This window comes from Neofelis nebulosa, chromosome 11 (genome assembly GCF_028018385.1).
Source record: "Neofelis nebulosa isolate mNeoNeb1 chromosome 11, mNeoNeb1.pri, whole genome shotgun sequence".
NCBI classification, from domain to species: domain Eukaryota; kingdom Metazoa; phylum Chordata; class Mammalia; order Carnivora; family Felidae; genus Neofelis; species Neofelis nebulosa.
Window position 1 is genome coordinate 45,034,458 of NC_080792.1, and position 20,374 is coordinate 45,054,831.

Here is a 20,374-nt window from a genome sequence, read left to right on the forward strand (position 1 = left end):
TTTCCTGTGGTTGATTTCAAGCTTCATAACATTGTGTTCCGAAAGTATGCATGGTATAATTTCAATTCTTGTAAACTTATGAAGGGCTGTTTTGTGACCCAGTATATGATCTATCTTGGAGAATGTTCCATGTGCACTCGAGAAGAAAGTATATTCTGTTGCTTTGGGATGCAGAGTTCTAAATATATCTGTCAAGTCCATCTGATCCAATGTATCATTCAGGGCCCTTGTTTCTTTATTGACCGTGTGTCTAGATGATCTATCCATTTCTGTAAGTGGGGTGTTAAAGTCCCCTGCAATGACCACATTCTTATCAATAAGGTTGCTTATGTTTATGAGTAATTGTTTTATATATTTGGGGGCTCCGTTATTCGGCGCATAGACATTTATAATTGTTAGCTCTTCCTGATGGATAGACCCTGTAATTATTATATAATGCCCTTCTTCATCTCTTGTTACAGCCTTTAATTTAAAGTCTAGTTTGTCTGATATAAGTATGGCTACTCCAGCTTTCTTTTGGCTTCCAGCAGCATGATAAATAGTTCTCCATCCCCTCACTCTCAATCTAAAGGTGTCCTCAGATCTAAAATGAGTCTCTTGTAGACAGCAAATAGATGGGTCTTGGTTTTTTATCCATTCTGATACCCTATGTCTTTTGGTTGGCGCATTTAATCCATTTACGTTCAGTGTTATTATAGAAAGATACGGGTTTAGAGTCATTGTGATGTCTTTATGTTTTATGCTTGTAGTGATGTCTCTGGTACTTTGTCTCACAGGATCCCCCTTAGGATCTCTTGTAGGGCTGGAAACCTTTTATTTTTTTCACCTTTCAAGAATGCTTGGAATTGCTTACAGAGGTATTTTTATGATGGCTGCTTCATCAGAAATTCTAATTTCTCTGTCATTTCCATGTTATCTATATTGGCTTTTTTTTTCATTCATTTTTGATGTCTTCCTGGTTCACAGTATAAAAAGTGGCTTTCAACTGAAACCTGAACTTTTTGGTTATTACATAATGATTTCTGGTTCTTATTTAAACTTCTGTTTGAACTTACCTCTTTTGACACTGCCTTGGCATGGAAATGGTTGGGGGTGGCTCTGCCTCATTATTGCCAGGCGAAAGCAGAAGTCCAGATTCCCTGCTCTGTACCCATTGGCACCCGAGGTGAGGATTCCTTTGGGACTGCCTGGTGGAAGTGGGAATTCCACTGATAGTTTCCGGACTGGGAGATGTCAGAATGCTTTGGTGCTGCTGCCCACATTGCCCAGGCTGACTCCTCGAGAAAGGGCATTAGCTTCATTATAGCTGCATGGTGCTGAAAGCTCTAACTCTCCAGTAGGTGTTAACCCCCCAGTGGTGACTGGGAGAGTTGTATCCTTACTACCAAATGGAGAAAAAATTCCAGGCTCCCCATGTGGACTCCACTGACGTCTTGGAGGAAGTCATTGTTGCCCAGTGGATATGAAAGTCCCGGCATCCTACTTTGCCCTCTGACATCACCCATCACAGTCTTTGGTATTTGGGGTGCTTCATTACAGGCTTATGAGGATTGACATTTGAGCTCCCATTTGGCCTTTGCTGGCATGGATTGGAGAGGGACCATGTTTTTCTCTGTGACATCTTGCTAAAGCAGATATATTATTTTCCAAAAGTTTTGTTTGTTTGTTTGTTTGTTTGTTTGTTTGTTTTATCTCACCTATCTAGGTTTTCCCTTTCCTGGTCCTATGGCTAGACAGAGCAGGCTTTGTTTGAGAATTTTTTTGCCTGTGCATTTTGACATTTCCAGGTTGCCAACTTCTTTAGCCCCAAGTGTGAGATATACAAGGCAAAAGGGAAACCCAGGGAACTCACCACAATGCTAATTTGAGTGTCTTAAGGCTTCTAGTCTGTCCTACTTCTTTTCTTTCTCTTCTGAGTCTTCTTATGTTTGTTTTAGATATATGTATAGGGTTTTTAGTTGTTCTTAGAATAAATATATTCCCAGAGTGGGTAATTCCAGCATCACTTTAAAAAATACCACATATGTTTAAAATGATTAAATTTGAATCAAATATGGAAGGCTGAAATCATTACTATGAAGTACTAGTGTTCTGAAAAACAAAATGAAACCAAACAAAAAACAGGTTTGAAATTAGTGTCTGGGCCGTGGGGAAATTTTGGAAGGTTTTTAAGACCAGAGGTAAGAAGGTCAGGTTTCCATTAGAGTGAGATAACAGGGCAGGACACCCTCAAATGAGAAGATGCCAAGAAGCTGGGTAGGAGACTGTCACTGTAGCACAGGCACAAAACATTGAGGGTCTCCACCAGAGAGAGCATTTGGGAGAAGAAAAGATCAACTAGGAAAAAGACTGTGGGCTTACTAAGATAAGTAATGATTGGATAAAGGAAAGGAAGGATCCAATGGTGAGGGAAAGAACTTTAACTTATTCATTTATTCCATAAGCATTTATTAAGAGTCTCTTCTGTACTGTGACTGGATTCAGGGGACACAACTGTAAATTCAACACAGTCTTGCCCTTTAGAACATGATTGTGCCACAGACATAAGCAAATAATTATAGTGTGAGTATGCCCTAGTTTAAGTTGTTGCTGTTGGTGGTAGTGGTGGTGATGTTGGTGGCATAAGTTGTTGATGTTGTTGTTGTTGTTGTTGCTGTTTTAACCTCCATAGCTAAGAGTTTAAAAGGTACAATAGCTCTTATTTCAGATTGGAGTCATCAATTCATTTCTAAGACAAACTGCTCTATTGTTTGAGGGAAAAGATCAGACCAAGATTTATAATCCTATATATAAAAGCCTGAGTCCTCTTCTGAAACACAGATGTTTAGAGCACTGTGATTCATGAGAGCTGCTTGATATGACAAATGACATACAACTTGGTCCTATTTTAGGCAAAGTTATATTCCTTTAAACTTTCCATGAGAAACAAAAAATGTGTTTTTATCTAAATATAGATTTAGATTATGAGGAAACTGTAAGTTATTTTCTGTTAATGTGGAGACAGGTGTGATCTCATTAAAGCACCTGTGCATGGAGATCAGTTAACAAGACCTGGAAGATGACAGGAAATTTGACTTTCAGTTATTGCTACCGGAAGCACCATAAAGTGGAACTCTGTAGGATTTTGTCAAACTCAACCCAGAGTGTTTTGCTGGTGTTCCACATGTGTACTGAAAAGTGAATATCCCAAGACGCACTGACGATGAATGATGTTCTTCGGTTGTTGTCCTAGTGAGGGCCATAAGGGAAAACTGCATGTCCACAGCACAAGCTTCTCATTTCCCTGAATGGACTCGATGCTGGGGTTATCAGACACCCTGGGAAGATGCTACACCTGGACATGAAGCAAGGACCTCAGACTGGAGACATGGAGAATTCCCAGGAGTTGGACATGAAATCTGAGCCAGGGGCATACACAGAAGTTGCTCATTTATGGAAGTGGCTTGGCCTCAACTCTAGAAGCACGGAAGGACCCAGGCATTGAAATGCACTACAGAGGAGCCTGAACATGGGTATGGCTGAGTGTCTGACTATAGCCACATCTAACAGCACGTCAAAGTTCTACTCTCCTGTTATTCCCAATGTATGCATTGGAAAACCTCAACTGTGGCTTTGATTATAAGGATTGTAGATAATCAGCATATGTGTCTGATTGATGTTTTGGCAGCATGAAAAAGTAAGGTGCAAACCCTGGTTACCCAAGGCCAGAATGTCACTTCACTTCCAGGTTGATTTCCGAAATGAAATGGTCTAAGCATGAGCTAGATGCTACATACCTCTGTGGTGGGGAGGGAGGCAGTTATTGAAAAGTTAACCTGGAAGGTGTTGCTGGAAAACAAGGTAAGTCAATAAACTGGACCAAAGGAGACAGAAGAGCTACCACTCTCTTTGGCTAACACAGGTCCTGTAAGAAAAAAAAAAAAAAATCATCAAGTATCTTTCAATTTTCATGTAATGGTAGAGAATTTACTCACCTCCTTAAGATGAAAGCCACATTATTAACTTACTTATCTCATATTTTAAATAGATCATGAGAATCTGCAGAAAAATGTTTAAGGGTCACAAGAGATTCAAAATAAAAGGTTAACAAGCCATGAGAAGAAATCAAAGTAGAAATATCTCAAAAGCTATTGAACAGAAGAAATAGCAACTGTCAAGCTCTCCAAGTGATGAGCAGTCTGTCTTTTTACTATAAATAATTCTTCTAACCAGCAGCCTTCATAACTATTCCTCATTATGGAGAATGGCACATAATCCAGTATCAAATTTTGCCTTTGATAATATACAATAGAACTGATTATTGTCTGCCTAATTCTATGAAGTAAAGCCACAGAGAACCTGATGACCATTTGATAGCTCTTTTAGAACTTGACAGTTGAGCTAGCTTTTGTGTGGACTAAACAACTCCTGTGTGGGGAGAGGAGCAGGGACCTTCATAAATTCAAATGACTGACAGTATTGTTCGAATAGAAAAGTATCATTCATGTGTGGAGGGGATTAAAAGTAGAATTTAGAAGTCCCTAGCAGCAATCTCAATCTCAAAATAAGAAAATACAAAGGAAAATGTAAAAAAATGAGTGCTTTATACTGATAAAATATTTAATTGGTTAAATTTTTATAATATATATGCTGTGTAACACTGCACCATTTATATGGTGTGAAGAACTTATAATCAATCCTTCAAGACATAAAACAGGATTCTCTTTTTGCATATGCTGTACCTTACGCCTAGAATATTCTTTCCTTTTGTGTTTAGCTGGCTGAGGACTACTCATATGTCCAGAGAATTTCCATTGTCTTTTCCTCAGAATGCCATCTTGGAGACGAATATAAAAATAGACAGTGGCCAGAACATACATGACAACAAAACTCTAACCCACAAGCCCAGGAAGCCAAACCTTAATCTCTCAACAATGGGTGCCAAACAATCAGGACTTGGGCATGACTGCCAGCTTCCTTATCTTTTTGTCCTTGCTTCTAACTCATGGCCAGTAAGAAAAAGCCAAAGATGTTCCCAAAATCGATCACATAAGATGCTCTGTTTCCAGCTAATTCACCTCCAGCTTCCCCATGCGAATAGCCTCCTGTCAGAGCATACATGAAACCTTCCACTTTTTTGTATGACTTACCCACACCACACCCCTTTCTGCTTTTGAGTTTCTGCCAAGCACAAATGATGGCTGAACCCCTTTTTAACAAGTTCAGAGTACATAGCTTTTGTTTGTTCTCATTTGTGTAGTTCATTTATTTCCATACATCCCTGACTTTCCTCTTCTTAGCATCAGTACCAAAGGACTTAATTATAAGTCACCTTCACAAATAAGGTTGGCTTTTGTCATAGAACTACAATGTTTCTCACTTTAATAAGGATTCAGTATAAATTCAACAGATCTGGTCTATATCTTCATTGGAGTATTTTAGTTTTCCACAATAGATTCTCAGATATATACCTAATTATTTCAATTTTTGGTGCTATTGCATACTATAGTCTTAAGTTTCAATTCCCAACTGTTCATTATTAGTATATAGAAATATGATTGGTTGTGTCCTGTGACTTTTCTAAACTCGTTAATTAGTTCAAGGAGATTTTTATAGATTTCTTAGAGTTTTGTATGTACTACCATAACATACTAGAGTGATTCAGATTTTTTTTATGGTACCCTTACTGATTTTCAAATCAGATGTGGGAGAAAGTATTTTAGCCAATCAATTTCAAATACATGTAGAGCAATAAATGTTTAATGAAAAGTTCCTTTCTCTATGTTCTTTTCATTTCTCTAAGGTGTTCTTAACTTATAATTTCAAGATGTGTACTGTGTTTATGGAATGGGAGATTAAATATCAATATTAATATCACTACCAATTCTCTCTAAATGATCTATAGAATTAACTCAATCCCCAAAATATCCTTGAAGATTATTTTGTAGATATCAGCAAGCTTATTCTAAAACATAAGTGGAATGACAAATGAATTAGAATAGCCAAAACAATTTTTTAAGAGGAAAAATGTTGTAGGACTCACACACTGCTGCTGGTAATGAAAAATGGTACAACTTTGGGAGGTAGTTTGTCAGTTCCTACAAAGTTAAATATATAATTTAACATATGACCCAGCACCCTGCCCCACAAGTATTCACTCAAGGGAAATGAAAACTTATATTCACACAAAAACCTGTATGGGAATGTGTCAGCAGCTTTGTTCATCATTACCAAAAACTGAAAACAACAGAATTGCCCTCCAACTGCTAAAAGGATAAAAAAGCATGATACATCCATTAATGGAATACTACTGAGCAATAAAACATAACAAATATTCAACAATATAGATGAATCTCCATGTATTATGTTAAGTGAAAGAAACCAGACTCAAAAGCTACAAATCAAACTCAAAATGATTTCATTTATATGACACTCTAGAAAAGAAAAAACTGTAGGTAGGGGGAACAGATCAATGACTGTCATCGATTAGTGGTTAGGAAGGAATTGGCTACAGGCAGTCAGGTTTTGATATTGATAAAATCTTCTATATCTTGATATCATGACAGTTGTGTAACTGTATGCAATTGTCAATGCTCATAGAATTTTACAACAAAAAAGTAAGTTTTACAGCATTAAATTTAAAACTTAAACTATTTATCTTAAACTAATAACAGGTATGTAGGACAAAGAAAGAGGAAGATGATTTTACTACACTGGATTCTGGTCTTGGTCCACTTAAAATAAATAATCTAGTCTGAATGCCATGTTTAAGAGTCATAGACAAAATGGTAAGTTTTGGGCTTAGAGATTCAAGGTGTAAAAATGGTCTCCATTCTATACTTCTTATGGAACATGTTTTTAATAAACAACTTTAGTCAAATGGAAGAATCTGTCCTGAGCGATATGGTTCTCTAACACTGAATGATCAAATAACTTAATCTGATCAACTACTCTGTGGGAAGCTGGAGAGAGGAGACCTGATGGCCTTTAAATTACTCCAAAACCTGAGATTCCAGTATTCTATCAACATGGGATCAGTGGGGCTGAGGGGTTAAGGTGGAGGAGTAGCAGGAGGACCTATGCTTGCTTTGTCTCTCAAGCACAGCTAGATAATTATCAAATCATTCTAAACACCCAGGAAATTGATATGAGGGCTGAGAAAACAAACTGCATAACTAGAAGGAGAAAGGGGCCCACATCTTGGAAGATAGGAGGTGTGGTGATGTGATTTGGGGAAGAAACAAATCCTGAGTGCTGCAGAGGGGAGGGAGCCCTGATCACAGAAAGGAGAGAGAGAATAAGAGAAAGAGAGATAAAGCAGCATGTAGGGATCTGCACAAGAAAAACACTTCCCAAAACACCACTGACTGGGAAAATGAAAGGAGCTAATTATCACAAGTTTTTACAAGAAGCCGTGCTGAAAGTCTGAAGTTTTAGAAGTCTGTGCCATTACCAGGATTGAGTCTGGTGGGCATAGTGGTGCTCCTCTGGAGAAGGAGGGCAGAGAACTAGGTGTGGACAGCATGTTCTGAGGACCCCCTCTATCACGCTGAAAGAGACAGTTCCCCTTCCTGGATTGCATTTGGGAGAGGTCACATTTGGGAGAGGTCACATTTGGGAGAGGGGGCCTCTCAGGGGACAATAGAGTCAGCAGGTGCCATTGAGCTGCCCTGTTCATTAGCATACAAGTAGAGACACCTGCTGAGGGAAGCTAACCTAGATGCCAGCTTTTTACTACACTTTATCATACAATCCAAGCTCCTGTGTAGTCATGCGACTGCTTTTCTGGGACAAACCAGTACCAGCCACTGCACAGCTAGACCCTCCCCCAGAAGATCAGCACAGGTGCATACTGTTCCAGGTCTCTAAAATTTGGAGTTTTGAAACCCAGCCCCAAGCCTGGGATAAAACACAGGAGCATTGTACCATCACTGGGTGGGAAGATGGCATGGATACAGACAGGGTGAAGGTAGGGATCTAATGGAAGCCTGGGACACAAGAGGGTAGGTTGTTCATTCTTCTGTGAAGGCTTCCTGAATAGCAGTGAGCTCAAATTCCCCTCTCCAGAGAAGAGAGCGGACAACACCATTCTTCATTCTTCCCATCAACACAGAGAGACTTCAATGAGTGGCACAGCACACAGAGTAGAGGCTTGAGCTACTTACACCAAGCCCTGCCCCCTGGGTTCTGCAGGTATCTTTTTTACTAGGGAAAGTGTGATTGACAGCCAGAGTAGCAGCAGGCCCCTCCCCCAGAAGACCAGCACAACCCCTTTCCCCCACTTCCTGCATGCATCAGGTTTACTGATCATAGAGTGCTGCAAAGCTTCAGCTTCAGTGGAAATAGAACCAGGCACAGGCTTTCCTAACACAAAAGACAGAGACCTAAACAAAATGCCAAGATGGAGGAATTCATTCCAAAAGAAAGAACAAGAAGAGGTCATGGCCCAGGTGCTAATCAAAATAGATATAAGTAATATGACTGAAGCAGAATTTAAGGCAACAATTATAAGGATATTAGCTGGGCTTGAGAAAAAACAGGAGAAAACAGAGAGACCTTTACCTTAGTGATAAAAGACCTAAAAACTAGTCAGGCCAAAATAAGAAAATGCTATAGCTGAGATGCAAAACTGACTGAATGTAACAACCACCAAGATGGAAGAAGCAGAAGAATGAATAAGTGATATAGAAGATAAAATTATGGAAAATGATAAAGCTGAAAAGCAGATGGAAAGAAAAAATATTGAATCATGAATGTAGACTTAGAGAACTCAGAGATTCCATAAAGTGTAATAACATTCATATCATAAAAGTTCCAGAAGAAGAAGAGAGGGAAAAGAGGAAGAAAGTTTATTTGAGCAAATTATAGCTGAAAACTTCCCTAATACAGAGAAAAACATCCAAATCTAGGAGGCATAGAGAACTCCCATCAAAATCAACAAAAGCTGGCCAACACCAAGATGTATCATAGTAAAATTAGCAAAATATAGAGATAAAGAAAGAATCCTGACAGCAACAAAGGAAAAGAAATCCCTAGTCTACAATGGAAGACAAATTAGGTTAGCAGCAGATCTCTCCACAGAAACCTGGCTGGTCAGAAGGGAGTGGCATGATATATTCAATATGCCAAATGGGAAAAATGCAACCAAGTGTATTTTATTTAACAAGGCTATCATTCAGATTAGAAAGAGAGATAAAGAGTTTCCCAAACAAACAAAAATTAAAGGACTTTGTGACCACTAAACCCAACCCTGCAAGAAATATTAAAGGAGACTCTCTGAATGAAAGAAAGACCAAAAGCAACAAAGATTAAAAAGCAACAGAGAAAATCTCCAGAAACAATGACTTAACAGGTAATACAATGGCACTAAATTCATATCTACCAATAATCATCACTATGAATATAAATGGGCTAAATGTTCCAGTCAAAAGACATAAGGTATCAGAATGTATAAAAAAAACAAGATCATCTATGGCTGCCTACAGGAGACTCATTTTTGACCTGAAGACACCTACAGACCGAAAGTAAGGGGAGAACTATCTACCATGCTAATGGACGTCCAAAGAAAGCCAGAGTAGCCATACATGTATCAGACAAACTAGATTTTAAATGAAAGACTGTCACAAGAGATGAAGAAGGACATTATATCATAATAAAGGGGTCTATCCAACAAGAAGAGCTAATACTGTAAATATTTATGCCCTTAACATGAAGGAAACCAAATATATAAATCAATTAATAAAAAAAAATAAAGAAACTCATTGGTAATAGTACAATAATAGAACGGGACTTTAATGCCCCATTATAGCAATGGACAGGTCATCTAAGCAGAATATCAATAAAGAAACAAAGGCTTTGAATGACATACTGGACAAGATGGTCTTAACAGATATATTCAGAGAAATTCATTCTACAACAGAAGAATACATATTTTTTTTGGGTGCACAAGGAACATTCTCCAGAATAGATCACATACTGGGTCACAAATCAGGCCCCAACAAGTACAAAAAGATTGAGAGCACACCATGCATATTTTCAGACCATAAAATATGGTCTTTTCTTGTGGTTGACTATCACAAGAAAAAATTTGGAAAGACCACAAATACATGGAGGTTAAAGAACATCCTACTAAAGAATAAATGAGTTAACCATGAAATTAAAGAAGAAATAAAAAAATACATGGAAGCAAATGGAAATGAAAACACAACATTCTAGAACCTTTGAGAGGCAGCAAAGGTGATCCTAAGAGGGAGGTATATAGCAATACAGGACTTTCTCAAGAAGCAACAAAAGTCTCAAATACACACCTAACCCTACACCTAAAGGAGCTAAAAAAAGAATAGGAAATAAAGCTAGAGCCATGAGTAGAGGGGAAAAAATAAAGATCAAAGGCAGAAATAAATGATATATAAACAACAACAACAACAAAAAACCCCACAGCAAGACAGATCAATAAAATAAGACCTGGTTCACTGAAAGAATTAATAAAAATTAATAACCTCCTAGCCAGACTTAAGAAAAGAGACTGATGAATGAATAAAGAAGTGGTATAGTTTCACCATTATTTCCATCCCTGTTTTACTGTATGGCTATTTTAGATAACTTGAATTTCTCTCAACAAATTACTTTCATTTTTGACAGGCCAAAATGACCCAGCCTAGTTCTAAGGTAGAATAATCAAAATAAGTGGAGGAACCAATATTTTAGGAATAAGAAAAATACTCCCCATAAGCAAGGTTACTCTTTTTGTACTTTCCATTCTCAGACTGAGTTAAAACATTTAATTTATTTAGCATAAAATATATAAACATAAACAATGTTACTCTCTGTCTTCCCTTTCACATTTAGCTTTTCTTTAACATGCTAAGGGTTGCCATCTGTTTGATTCAGTAAATTATCATGTTACACATGATTGATTAATTAAATCTTGACTCAGAAATTTGGCTATCATTTTTTTTTTCAAAGATAATTTTACTATCTTTTACTAGAGATAGTTTTCTATCTCTCTTAAGAATAGAAAAGCTTCTGGGGCACCTGGGTGGCTCAGTCGGTTGAGTGTCCGACTTCGGCTCAGGTCATGATCTCACGGTTTGTGAGGTCTAGCCCCACGTTGGGCTCTGTGCTGACAGCTCAGAGCCTGGAGCCTGCTTCAGATTCTCTCTCTCTCTCTCTCTCTCTCTCTCTCTCTCTCTCTTTCTCTGCCCCTCCCCCACTCACACTCTTTCTCTCCTTCAAAAATAAATAAACATTAAAAATAATAATAATAAAAAAGAATAGAAAAGCTTCCAATGTGAGAAAACTCTCCAAGGACTTAAGCAGCATAGAAACCTCAGAAAATGGACAATAATTATAATCTCCTCAGGTTTTACATGGAGAACCAAGATTGGTCTCAAGATTGGTCTTTATAGTTCTAGACCCACTCAGCAAAAAAAATTCACCAACATTTTAACAGCCATTCATGGGGTTCACAGACACCTTGAAGCTTCTCTTAAAAGGATGTAGAGAGGGATGCCTGGGTAGCCTCTGACTTCGACTAAGGTCATGATCTCACAGTTTGTGGGAGTCTAGAGCCTGCTTCAGATTCTGTGTCTCCCTCTCTCTCTGTCCTTCCCCCACTTGTTTTTTTTCTCTCTCTCTCTCTCTAAAAAATATATAAATAAACATTTAAAAAAATATAAAGGATGTAGCGAAACGGAAATGGGCCCTTTCATTTGGCTTTTATAGCTCTACACATAAGAATTTGAAAATGAGTAGTCCAGAATAATTTCTCCGGCACCCAAGCTGAAAGTCGGTAAGGATACTGACAAAGAAGACTGAATCACTCTGGTATTTTTCTGGAAATAAATAGTAGAATGACAGCTTGTTATAAAAAGACTTTTAATGCAGAAACTCTGAGGACAGTCGTTTCAAACAAAGTTTCTTTCTGTCAGGGTGAGACGTAATGGTCATGTTTTATGGGTCTACCACGGCCAGTCATTTAGAATTCTTTCTACTTAATCACATCTCTGATTGCTTGATTTTTGTTACTGTTTGCACTGCAGTTTCTTTACTCCAACAAGTAAGATGTCATTTCCCTTCTTTATTCATGTTGGCATGGACCTTCTGGAGTGGAATGTTGTCCTGGCACGCAATCACTGCTGCACAACAGAGATGTGTGGCATTTATAAAACATTTCTCATATGCAGGGTTACATATCCAAATTGTGCACCATCTGGGTTAATACAAATAAAGTTGCAATAAATCATTCGACGCATTGTGGAATTTTATAGAAATCCATATGAATTTTTTTTTACTTACCACATGGATGTTTTCCAATAGATCTATGGCACTATAAATTCAAGTAAGTTTATTTGTTAATAATCCCATGATTATAGCTTCGTTTGTCAGTTGTTTTATGCCTCATGTAAAAATGTCATTTTTTTATTGCTAGCAAGGGAGTCTTGATTCAAACCATTTACTACATTGCCTTTTGTGCAGATGGGTTTTGTCCATCCACTGTGCGTCATCATGTCTAAATTCCAGGGTAATAGCAATTTTAACAATATGCCTAATGATAAAAAACTATGTTATATGTTAACTGAGTTTCACCTTTATGCAATTATGACATATACATGTTCCTTTCTTCCTCTTACAACAAAAGAAGTATCCTCCAGGTTCAGAAAACTTGAAAGGAATGGATTTATTTTTAACTTTCCCAATTATCTTCCAAGGAAAATCCAAGGGCAATACTTCATATACAAAGGAAGTACACAAGAAAAGACATTGGGGTTTGAGGGGGTGGGAGCAGACAAGTCACTTGCAACTCTGCTCAACTGTAAACAAATTAAAATGGACCTTCTTATTTAATGCCCTTCTCTTCCAACCACTTTGACTTCACAGGAAGCCCCTCCTCAGACAGTTCAGAATCTTGCTGAATACTGATTATGAATGGATCTGAAAGTAAATTACGTTAAAAGGACAAATGAGAGATAGCATCATCACATAATACTTTCCTTGGGTGTTCCTCTATTCTTAAAGTTTGGTGAAATTACTGGTGTATGTCTGTCTTCCGTACTAGACTATAAACTTGGTGTCTTTGGAATGGCATATATTGATCACATAAAACAACAAAAGCTATTTAACCAAAATGAAAAGGGGGGAGTTATTATTACAGGCAACAAGGAAATCTAGGGAAACGTAATTGCAAGCCATGCCTTACAGGAACCCCTGTAGGTGTTATCACTCCTACACACAACTGTCTTCTCTTCCCACTGGCAGAACATGTGGTCTTTGTTTCATATTTTTGTTCTGCTTCATTCTTTCAGTCCTCCAGAGGAGTAGAACAAATATTATCACACCAGTTTACAAATGTCTAAGGTCAGACAGCTGCTGAAATTAGAAACTAGATTTTTTGAATTTCAGCTGTGTGCCCTTGTTTTGACCCTGTAGCTGTGTTCAAAATGTGAGGGACAGTGCTTCAGGAATCGCTATTAGCCAAGAGTTAACTGTGGTAAAGGAAGGAACAGTGGAGTGAATACTAATGCTCTTGATTGGAATTTCAATTCTGCTATGTACTATCTGGTTGGTGGAGGGGTGAATCTCTTAACTCCAAGCTTCAGTGTCCTCCTCTGTTAAATTAGGGGAAATAATACCTGCCTTTTGCACCCAGAATTTTGGCCTTATCGCATAAAGTAATGTATGGGAGCATTCTAAATCAAAATATGTAGACACATGTAAACTGTTAACTACCTATACTGCTTTTTAAAAGAAGTCATATTTATAATTCTTTGCTATTACATTGTTCATTCACTTTCTGAAATCCTTGTACCTTTCTCTATCCACCTTCCATGTCTTGATCTCAAATCTGGAGGAAAAAAAAGTAAAGCTTTTCCACATTTAATTTCTGACTAATATGTTGTTTTTACTTAGCCACTGTTCTTAACTACAATATTCATCAAGAATAGATGATAAGATGTGAACTGCGCTTCTGTGAATCCCTGTCCATTTAAAGTAAGTTGAAAATTTAACTGCAATTTTCCTAATTCTGAAATATTTATCATTAATCCTTAAACAGCGATTCGTACCTTGGATGTCAACAGATATAATTTATGATGGCTTGCTGATTATCTCCAGAATTTCAAAATGTCTACCTAAAATCATGCTTATATCCATGTATGTTTGTCTACATAGGTTAAGTATCAAATTTCCTTCCTTGTAAGGAATTATATTAAATGATCACTGATTCATTCCATGAGAAATTGAATTAGTTAGCTAGTAAATATAATTTATTTGATAGACAATTTCTTTAAAAAACATGCGGCCCATGAATGAAAAAAATGAAAGCATCTCTTGATAGTACAAAGTTGGAGAAACTCTGCACTCTAGTTTTTAAGACAAATTGGCTCTTAGCCGAACTGAGAGTGTTCTAAAAGGAGGGAAATTATACTCGGAACCATGTCACTGCAAAGGTTCATACTGCAAAAGGCAACTTCAAAATGAAGTTATCCACAAACTGCTTCACCAGTAAAATGTTCATTGTATAGGAGAAAGAAGCAGGAAGCTGAATGTGAATGTGCCACAAAAACAGGGTAGGAACACGTATTGGTTGAATAGTGAACCCCCCCCCAAATTCATGTCTACCCAGAGCCTCAGAATGTGACCTTATTTGGAAATAGAGTCTTCACAGATGCAATTAAGATGAGGTCATACGAGAGCACGGTGGGCCTGAATCCAGCACTGATGTCAATAAGAGAGAGATTTAGACACACAGACACACAAGGAAGAAGGCCATGTCACAGAGGAAGCCGAGATTGGAATGTGAAACATCCATAACCCAAGGAATGCCAAGACTTGCTGACAGCCAGCAGAAGCTAGAAAATGGCAATGAAGGATCCTTTCCTAGAGCCTTCCGAGAGAGCATGGCCCTGCCCACACCATCATTTTACACTTCTAGCCTTCAACCTATGAGAGAGTAAACTTCTGTGGTTTTAAACTACCCGGTTGTGGTATTCATTATGGAAATGCTAAGAAATTAATGCAGAAGGTTGAAGTAGTTTTGAAAATTATGTTTACCAATTAACAAGCTCTACTTCTCCATTTGGACCCACAAGTGCGGGACAGGTGTATTTCCCTGATTTTTGGCTTCCTGTCAGTTTTCAATTTTCCAAAGTCATGCATGAATCCCTAATTCGGCACACAAATTAAAGTTAGTTGCCCAAACATGATACGCAATTTTCCAAAGTATTTAATTTACTTAGTTCCTTGATTTGTTTATACTCTGAGCATCTGAGTCATTTACTTATGTAAGTAAAATGACGTATTTATACACAATTCTCTGTGCTTATGCATATAGTTATGCATATTGTACACAGGAACATGACGTGACTTACTTTTTTCCAGATTCAACACTTTTCTAGAGTCTCCAACAAGACAACAGCCATCAGTTAAAAAACCACTAAAGAAGGATCAACTTACGCAAAATTTACTAGTGTGCAGTGTTGAAAAACATTAAGTGTTGTACTTGTGATAAAATTGCACACAACTAAAGATACATGTACACATGCACAAATAAATGAGTAGATTAAAGCCAGTGAACAGGCTACCTTAAAAAAATGAAAACAAAAACATCACTTTCCCAACCAGGAATTATACTGGCTTTGACCATCTATATGCAACAGAAACCCAGGTAGAATCTGCAGATTCCTTGGCCTCACCTCCACAAACTCTTATTCAGTAGGTCTGCAGTGAAGTACAAAAAACTTTAACTTTTCAGCAACCACCTTCTACCTAGATATGAGAATTAGGACTCCAGTTATCCTGACACAGGTTTTCAACACGTGAGTCTTCCAGAACACCGCAGAGAATTTAGATGTAATTGATGAAAACCTTAGAGCCGCAGGAATACTTGTGACAAGACTAAAGCACATGGCTCACTGTGTCAGAGAAAGACTCAGGCTAATATTTAATGTTGATTGACTTGTCGTTAAAACAGTATTCTCAAGTTTTTGATGCATTAATTGCTAAGTTCACAAATATTGAAAAGAGAAATAAACATACCAATCTAAACACTTGGATGCGATAACTCCAGACCCCAAATCATAAGAGAAATGCACTATTATTGGATCACCACTTGTGCCCTTATGAAGATAAAATGTATGACTTGTACTTAATAAATGATCTCTAAGAAAAAGAAAAGGGTTAAGGAGAAAACTTTCTTTGTACTATACTTGAAACTTTTCTGTAAATTTTTGATTATTAAAAAAAAAAACACAACTACTGCATTATTTCTGAGACCATAAATAATGATAAGGTAAGGATTCTGCTTAGATACCAAAAATACCTTGGTCTAGGATCTGGTCCTGAATTCTGTAAATCAAAAAAAAAAAAAAATTCTTGTAAATATTTTCAGAAGTGATGCCTAGATTGAAGAGGCCAACTCACATTAATTAAATTCACAAGAGGAGGAAGTATAAATTACAATGCAATTGTCCAATTATAATTTTTTAAATGCACAATGTTTGCGGGCATCACCCATTCAAAATCACTGGTGGCATATTCTCTTCCTGTAAGGAAAATATTTAATGGAAGTTCTAAGTAAATCAGAAGAGGATGTTGGCTAAACTTGGAACGAGAGTTGAAGAATGGTTAATGGCTAACATCATCAAGCTATCATAATGTATATATATTTTCCCATTATGTATGGGAGTTATAGGCTTTGAAGACAAAAAGGACTATATTCACATTCTGGTTCCAAACTTTATTTACCTAATCTTGAACAAATTAACTAAAATTTTAAGCCTCTGTTTCCTCACTCAAAAAGCAAGGATGGTAACTTTGCAAGACTCATTGGACGATTAAATATACTAATGCACATAAAACATTTAACACACAGCTTATACTAAATGTTAACTTGTGGTTACTATCATTATTTTGACAGCTAAGTGAGTTGAATAATTGCTCTGAAAGGCAGAGGCTCGTTCTCTTGTAGACAGGCTTGGGAATATACTAGTAAATTCTTACTCATTGTCATACTATTTCCAGTCTGCTTGGTAACTTTCCACTTTGTGTTAACTCAGTATTTCTGCAGATTGGGTTAAAATTGCTGTTGATACACTAGAGCTTTAGAAAAGATAATACAAGAATTTTTTATAAGATGTCTAACCAAATGCATCAAACATACTAGGGGCTTTATGTATGTTTGATAAATGAATAATTACATGAATAAATGATTGCCATAGATAGAACTGGGATGTCTTCAAAAGCCCTCAGTACTCACTTATAGATTATCAGTTAAAATAGATTATTTATATAGTTGTCTACTCTTCATTGTTATGTATAGAATTTTTAAAACTTCATTCACAAATTATAACCTTCAAGCTTTATGGTTACCTTGAAGGTATGAGATGCTTTTTGGAAATACAATGGTAAAACTTAGCCCAAAAATTCTATTCTGGACAACCCCTTCCCTTATTATTCCAATGCATGAGTTGTTACCCTACTAAGTTGCAGACCCAGTGTATAAAATAGCATCACAGATGCCTAAGAATTTAATGCCATTTCCAATAATACCCAAATTATTCCCTAGGTTGTCTGTCATGTATACACTATATTTTAAATTCCATTTGGGGTAGAGTATCATGTTTAATTGAAGATTAAGACTCTGTTGTGACTTACATTGACCCATAATTACAAAGGAGGAAAAAAGTATTATGATTAAGAAATAGTTCATATACAAATTCTTAGGTATTTAGGACAGGTCAAATATTCCACATTTAAATGCTTTAAAGTATCATTGATATCTACTGCAAATATGGTTTTAAACTACAATCTTTTTTCCTGTTAAAAAATACCTCTTTTTTCCTTTTGAGAAATTGGCATCAGATCCCTGAACTTCTCTTCCTTTGCCTCAATCCCATTTTACTTTCTGAACTACAAGGAAAGCCGGCAGGATGGGTAATGTCAACAGAGCCTGATGATGATGATAAGCTTTCCTGAGATTGGACACAGCTAATTTGTACCTCATTGTTCTTGGGGCCACACATGAACAATGCGGCCTTTTACAGCTCCCCCTGAAATCACCTCATCAGCAAGGTGATCAGGCTGGCTAGCACCAAAACTCCACACCAGGTAGCCTTAGCTCCGTCTCAGGTCAAACCGCTTTTAATTTCCTCAAAAATCTTAATGAGGCTCCTGGATTTGAAAGTAATCCATCTTTTGCTTTCTGAGGGTCTAAAGCTCTCAGGGTCTCCTGCCAAACAGGTTTTGATGGTGAGGGGGAAAAAATCCCACTTTTTTCCCCTCCTACAACTAAGAACATCTGGGAATAGATGCCATGTATCTGACCAGAGAAATGATATCATGGAAGTGTTGGTCTTCTGACCCATTTTTGGCCACGTTGTGCCATGGAAATAGTGCTTGTTTATCATCTGATGGACACTCTTAGACAAAGCTTTATGACATTATTTAATATCACTAGCAGTAACCCCTAAGCTTTGTGCTTTACAATTGCTATTGGCTAGGGACACAAAAGCAACATCTGCCAGGAAATAGTTATTTATTCAATAGCTTTTCTAGAACCCATCACCATAATCCCTACCCACAAAAGGGAAAACCTCCAATAATATAAATAAATCACTTGCAGGTTGTGACACTTAATTGAGCACAGTAAATTGAACGATTGCTCTGACTCCCAAAATCACAGCTGCCTTATTATTGGAATGGTCTTAAAATAAAAAAGCAAAACATGACTCTCACTTCTACTCCTGATGCCTACCTCCTGGCAGAAAGCACCCGAACCATTGAATCCCTTTTGTTCCAGACCACACATCAAATACAGTCCAATTGTGCTGCAATCTAGCACACCCACCATTTGTCATTGGCTCCAAAGGAATAGGGTTGGTTTTTTTTAACTAATTATATACATAAAGGAAATGCCATAAGCTTAATGATTCATTTTTCTTCAATTTTTAGATATTTTCTCTCCTTTTGCAATCTAATAATTTCCCACTATGAATATTACATGTCCTTCTCCAGTTAATTATTTATGTTGATGAAACATGGCACCTACTGTGCCTTCTAGGATTCCAAGTTGAGCATGATTTCTATGCACAGAGAGGGATTGCAGCTCAAGAGGACTTTGGTTTGTGGAAAATAGATTAGGTTGTTTTGGGTTTTTTTAATTCAACATTCACCAATCCATTTTATCCCTACAAAATAATTCAATCTGTCACTACTATTCTTGTTCTCTGAATGTCATTTCATATATTTAAAAAAAATCTCTTGCAATCTGTCATCATAGAGACCACCAGGCAAATTTCAAAAGTCCACCCTAAACTGTAGCTACTTACCAAGTTATAGTGAATGACTGGGGACTACAAACACTAAAGGTCTAAGAATCTTTTTCTTTGTAGCATAGAACACTTTTCAGTCAGAATCTCTGACTATCAGAAATACTTTAGTCCTACTAGAAGTGGTCTTTCTAAAATCCCAGACCAACTTTAGAGAAAAGGAATCCTGGTCCTTTGCTTATTGAGAGGGAAAATTTGGGGGGAACATATTTGGAAGACTAGAATCCCTGTGACTTCTCTTCTTAACATATTTATTAACAAAGATCTAGACCGATTTCTGGGGAGTTGAAAATCTAGTTTTCTGATAGAATGCAGTAAAGGGTAAAATGCTAAAAATGAGGGTCATTAACAAAGGAGAAAATAAGCTAGAAACACAGATAGTCCACTCATTGCAAACTGAATTTCTAGATAGTATAAGAATTATTGACAGTACTTGTAGATGATTTGGATGCCTTCTTTAAGAAAAAGAATACAAGGGCAGAAGACCCCTGTATGAATGTGTTTTTACATGCTTACAAGACCACAAAGAGCAATATTTTTAAACAGCTTTATAAAAATAAAAGGTGAGCTGAGTATCGAGGAGATAAGCAAAAAAGGGAAAATTTCATCGCTCTTGAACTTATTGAAGCAAGTCTTAATTTTTTAATTTTGCTTTTCAATGTGTAGATTTGTTTTCTTAATTAAAAAGTTAACATTCATGACAAAAGAAAAAGAATACACAATTAGATATAAAGTAAACAATATTTAAAGTAAGAAGAAAATCGCACAAAAGATAAATTTTTAAAATATTTGGACATTATCAAGAAAAATAGCACATTGTATTAGTAAATGACCTGATACACCTCTTTAGAGTTTTTATTTCTTAATTTTGGGGGCTGCGTGCTCTTTGATCATCTCTTCATATAACAATGACTTTTAAAAAATAGATCATTTAGTTTTTCCTCTAACTTGAGGAATGGGCATTTATTTTTTATTATTGAATTTAGAAATTTTTTTTAGCTTCATATTTGTTTTTGGTAATGTCAATGTCAATTCTTATACTTATTATTAAACTTGGGGCAAAACTCCTA